The 6023-nt window shown below is 38.9% G+C and overlaps 1 long non-coding RNA gene across 1 annotated transcript; it reads right to left on the minus strand.

Annotated features, from left to right (window-relative positions):
• Positions 1 to 5039: 5039 nt before the first annotated feature.
• LOC144702636 (uncharacterized) lies at positions 5040 to 5522 on the minus strand. Its single transcript, XR_013581300.1, has 2 exons — positions 5225 to 5522; positions 5040 to 5146 (listed from the first exon to the last, which is right to left on the minus strand). It is a non-coding gene; the product is annotated as an uncharacterized LOC144702636 (long non-coding RNA).
• Positions 5523 to 6023: the final 501 nt, after the last annotated feature.

Genomic DNA, 6023 nt, shown 5'->3' on the forward strand with positions numbered 1-6023 from the left:
TAGATTTTTTACGTACATTATTTGTTAAAATGTATAGCATTGTGTTCAAATTTTTTGGAACCAAGGTGTTAAATCTTAGGGCATTATGTTCAAAATTATTGGAACATAGGTGTTAGGTGGGCCTATGATTTAGAGATTAAATTGCTTATTATTTAATTTAATCTAAAACTAGATAATAATTATAGTGGTTGTAAAACTCACGGCATTATGTTCAAAATTTTAGGAACATAGGTGTTAGGTGTGGGCTTATTATTAGAAACAATATTATGATTGAGAGATTAAATTGCTTATTAGTAAATTCCACCTGAAGCTAGATAGTAATTATAGTGGTTGTAAAGCTTATAATCATTCTGAGTTTATGATTATTATGATTTATGATTATTTATGATTATTTAATTTATGATTATTTAATTCCACCTCAAACTAGATAATAATTACAGTGGTTATAAAACTCAGGGAAATTTTGTCGTATTATGGATGGAAAAATTTGGAGAAAATAGAAATGAATCATGAAATATTTACATAAATAAAGTCAAGTCAAAATGTTGTGACATGTCACCAAAAGGTATACAAAATATTTTTCCAAATGATCAACATGATAATCAATCCTTGGATCCTTTTCACTATCTTCATCATCTTTGTCGCTACCATCATTGACATCCTCATCCGCTCGTCGCCAACACTTCAGTGTCATGAGTAGCTAGATACTTTCCATTGTCAACCTTGTTCACTTGTAGTTGATGACGACAAGTCCGGTGGAGAAAAATCTCTTTGAGGGTGCACTGGTCGCCAAGACTGATAATAACTCCTTCGCGATTACTGCTAAACCTAGATATGAGTGCTCACATGTGACCTTCCACCAATCTAACAGTTCTGTCACCTCGATAGGAGGTGAGCTAATGTAGACATCTAGCTCGTGCAGTGGATCAGAGGTTGGTGTATGATCATTATCTGGCAACAACTCGTCAAGTGCTTCACTAAAAAAGTTGTGGTTTTCCTAGCCGGACGAAAACACATAGAAGAAACTAAATCAGCCATGTTTTGATCATTTCTTCCCTCATGTAGCTAATAAATTCCTCACATAACTGATGACTTTGTCTCGGTAGTCACTATCAATTAACTGTACCTTCATGGATGGATCAATGAGCGTAGCAACGGTGAAGGCGAAGTTGGAAGTTAGGATGGTTGAATATTTAGTCAGCTTGGTCTTCATTGCTAGACAAGCATTGTAGTCTGTTACCTTGATGAGATGACACTATTTACTTGAAACATGGTTGAGTCTCAGATTTTGTGCATGACACTATCGAGATGTCTTGTTATATCTATGTGGATAACAATGTTTTCATTTGCCATTGGTGACTTAGATTGACAAGTGAGGGCAGTAGCCATCACAAGGGGTTACAGTACCCCTGCAAAATCCTTGATCATCTACCACTCTTTGTCAACCAGCAGATGCTTCTTCAACACATTCACTACCATGACATCAAGAATATCTCTCTTTTCGACGCTCGTGACAAGAATCTCATACGTTGAATTCCACCTTGAGATGAATTCTAAGGGGATCTTCTTCTGGCTTGGTAAGCCAAACTACTTGCACAATGATACATAAAGCTCGTCGTGTTTGTCAACACATGTATTGCAGTCACAGTGTCCCTCAGCCGGAGCACTACGTTACCCAACGTAGATGAATCAAAGTCATCATATGGGTTGAACTCTTTAATGTCATTGGCGCCAAGACTATAAATATCATCCAGAATGACATGCTCTGATGGTGCCTCGGTAACCTGTAGTGAGCTCAGCCCACCTTAGACTACAAGTTTGATCATGTGTGTCACGCTTAACATGTGCCTACTCGCAGTGAAATGAGGTTTCACTTGCTTTAATTCATCTTCTAGAGTAGTAATCATTTTCTTATTATTTGATGCATTGTCGGTGGTTACTGCGCACATATGTGTAAAATTACATCATAAATGTGAGAATGACAGCGTACAAACTATTATTGATGAAAATTTTATTCATACTTTCGATGTCAAGTCAAACTCTGCCCAAATTTGGAGGACACTTGCACTCAGGTTTTCCCCAGTGTGGGGTACTTTCAATTGGCATATCCCAAGCACACACTCACACAGTTTCCGCTGTGTCCACCCAATGCACTATCAGCCCTAAGAATGCAATGCTGTTCTCAGAAGTCCACGTGTCACGTGTTAGTGATACATGAGCAACGTCGACAAATTTCTGCCGTATATTTTTTTTCATATCCTTGTAAAGAGCATGTGCTTTGGCTTTGATAGCCCATAGTGATGAAATAGATATCTCTTTGTGTGCGATGTAAGATAGAAATCTGATGAAGTACTTATTCCTAACTATTGTCCACAGTGAATCGGAAAGACATATGAAGTGCACCAACTCTTGCTTCGTATTCCCTATCGTACGACCAATATAATATTGCCCCTCACTACCTTTTGCATCAAAATATTCAGCTATTGACCACTTCGTTTGAACTCTTTTTCCCTTTCCCTTCAAGGATGCGAACACTTTTCGACGAAATCTTTCCACATGTCTCCAATTACAAAAGAGTGTTGCTTAGATATTTGCTTCAGTCTACAATTACACCGCATATGTTGCATCTGAATTTCTGTCGTTCAAGAGACGTGAAGTACCATAACGCATCGCATCTATTAAGGCGGGGCTTTTTCTGTTTTCTGTTTACGCCACTATCGTTTAACTCATTATCCACAGCCATTATTGTAAACTCCGGGCCATGTGAGGATTCACTGTCTTCTGTCCTAACGGTTATAAGAAAATTGAGATGGGAAAAGCATCTGTGAAGCGGTCAGTTCAGGTTCTCTTTCCCCAAGGTTTTGTTATCCACGGAGGAGGGGGCAACTCCTCTCTTCATGATGCTTATTTCAGGAGGGGTAACTCTTTCCCTACTAAACATTCGGTGAGAGAATGCCAGAGAGTTAGAGGAGAGAGAGAGAGAGAAGAGAGGGAGAGGAGGAAGGGGATTAGAGAAGAGAAGAGAGGGGAAGAGAAGAGAAGAGAGTGGGAGAAGTGGAGAGGGTGAAGAGAAAAGAAGAGAAGGAGAGAAGAGATGAGAGCGAGAGAGGACAATAGAGTGAGAGAAGAAAAGACAAGAGACTAGAAAAGAAGAGAATGAGAGAAGAGAAGAGGAAAGACTAAAAGAGAAGAGAGTGAGAGATTTGAAGACTGAAGAGAAGAGAAGAGAGTGACAGCAGAGAAGAGAGTGTGAGAATTGAAGACTGAAGAGAAGAGAAGAGAGTGACAACAGTGAAGAGAACTGAAGAGAAGAGAAGAGAGTGACAACAGTGAAGAGAACTGAAGAGAGTGAGAGATGAGTACAGAGTAGACCAGAAGAGAAGAGAAGAGAAGATAAGAGAAGGAGAGAAGACGAGAGAGTGAGAGAAGAGAAGAGGAGAGACTAGAGGAGAAGAGAAGAGAAGGAGAGAAGAGACGAGAGTGAGACTAGAAGAGAATATATTGGGAGAAGAGAAGAGGAGAGACTAGAAGAGAATATATTGGGAGAAGAGAAGAGGAGAGACTAGAAGAGAATATATTGGGAGAAGAGAAGAGGAGAGACTAGAAGAGAATATATTGGGAGAAGAGAAGAGGAGAGACTAAAAGAGAAGAGAGTGAGAGAAGCGAAGACTGAAGAGAATGAGAGAAGAGTACAGACTAAACTAGAAGAGAAGAGATTGAGAGAAGAGAACATGAGAGACTAAAAGAGAAGAAAGTGAGAGAAGAGAAGAGAAGAAAAGGAGAGAAGAGACGAGAGTGAGAGAAGAGAATAAGAGAGACCAGAAGAGAAACATTCAGAGAAGAGAAGAGGAGAGACTAAAAGAGAAGAGAGTGAGAAAATAAAAGAGAAGAGAAGAGAGTGACAGCAGAGAAGAAAGTGAGAGAAGTGAAGATTGAAGAGAATGAGAGAAGAGTATAGATTAGACTAGAAGAGAAGAGATTGACATCAGAGAAGAAAGTGAGAGAAGTGAAGATTGAAGAGAATGAGAGAAGAGTATAGATTAGACTAGAAGAGAAGAGAGTGACATCAGAGAAGAGTGAGAGAATTGAAGACTGAAGAGAATGAGAGAAGAGTACAGAGTAGACTAGAAGAGAAGAGTGACAGCAGATAAGAGAATGAGAGAATTGAAGACTAAAGAGAGTGAGAGAATAGTACAGAGAATAAGAGAAGAGAGTGATAGCAGAGAAAAGAGTGAGAGAAGAGTATAGATTAGACTAGAAGAGGAGAGAAGAGAGTGACATCAGAGAAAAGAGTGAGAGAACTGAAGACTGAAGAGAATGAGAGAAGAGTACAGAGTAGACCAGAAGAGAAGAGAGTGACAGCAGATAAGAGAGTGAGAGAAAAGTACAGAGTAGACTAGAAGAGAAAAGAAGAGAGTGACAGCCGAGAAGAGAGTGAGATAAGAGTACAGAGTAGATTAGAAGAGAAAAGAAGAGAGTGACAGCAGAGAAGAGGCCGAGAGAAGTGATGACTGAAGAGAGTGAGAGAAGAGGACAGATCAGAAGAGAAGAGAGTGGGAGAAGAGCAGACAAGAGGATAAGACAGTGAGAGAATAAAAAAGAGGAGACTAGAAAAGAGGAGGGTGAAGAAAGAGAAGAGAGTGAGGGAATTGAATACTGAAGAGATGAAAAGAGGAGAGACTAGAAAGGAGAAGAGAGTGAGCGCAGAGAAGAGAGTGAGAGAAGAAAAAAGAAGAGAATAGATCAAGAGAGTGAGAGAAGAGAAGAGAATATAAGTGAGTGAGACAGGAGAAGAGAGGAGAAGAGAAGGAGAGAAGCATCGTGAGAGAAGAGATCTGATTAAAGTCAGATCTTTTGAGGGGATAAACAAAGTATTGGTTATAATTCAAGTAGATTGACTATATTGAACCATCGTTTATAAAAAAACAATTTTAAACTGAAATAGCTCTAATGTTGTTTCAGTCCAGAGGTCTGATTAAAATCAGATCTTTGGATAGGATAAACAACTTATTGGTTATAATTCAAGTAGATCGACTGTATTGAACCATGAGAAAGTGCAAGTAAAATAAATATTCAACATACATGTTTAGACCAAGAGAGATTACAAATCTTCAGCTGAAGAAATACTCAGAAATGTTCAGCTGAACTACAAGAAAAAAATTCATATACATTCAGTTTGATTTTTAAACACAATATTAGCCTGAACATTTGAAAAAAATCTAACCTGAAAGGCTGCAACTTCAAGTCTTCAACTTGCTGATTGAACTCGGCAACAAAGTTCTCGAGCTTCGGACGAGGTAAACAAAGCTTGAGTCTTCAGCCAATGGAAGAGGGTAGATGCAAGAGGGAAAAGGGAAGAGGGAAGAGGGAAATGGAAAAATGGCTTGAAGCAAGGGAACGCAGCCACAATCTCCATTTTAAAAAAACCCGACATGTTAACACATTCGCATCGCACACGACCATGGTCGATGTGTGGTGCGAAGTGCTGTAGCACTGTTAGATGTGCGTTGCGGAAAATCAAACTGGACCACACATCAGCCTCTTTTCACACTGGTCGCACGAAAGGACCAATCCTACCTAGACTGGACGAAGACCAGACCGGACTGGTCATTTAATAATCTTGATTAATCTTGGTTAGCGGTTCATTAGAGGTGTGGAATATTCATTTAATCTTCATCTTCTATTCATCGGTCCTACATTCTCATTTATCTCATAACCATAAATATCATCATTAGTATCTCTATCATTAGAGGTTCCCCCCATTCAACTTTATTTCCTAAGTCGCGATGTGTTTGTGGTTCTATCGGCCATTTCACGTAGAATGTATCAAAATTGCTAAATAAATAATGAAACTAGAAAATAGAAACATGCCTTCTCATGGGGTGTAACTGAAATTTAATGCATTGATGTAATATAAATAGAGGTTAAGTAAACAAAATATAATCACCAAACAAGAACGTAAAATCCCTATTAGCAACTGTTCCCAGTCAAAGGCACCAATTCATAAACTCAAACTTAGCAAA

Source organism: Wolffia australiana, chromosome 4 (assembly GCF_029677425.1).
Source record: "Wolffia australiana isolate 7733 chromosome 4, ASM2967742v1".
NCBI lineage: Eukaryota > Viridiplantae > Streptophyta > Magnoliopsida > Alismatales > Araceae > Wolffia > Wolffia australiana.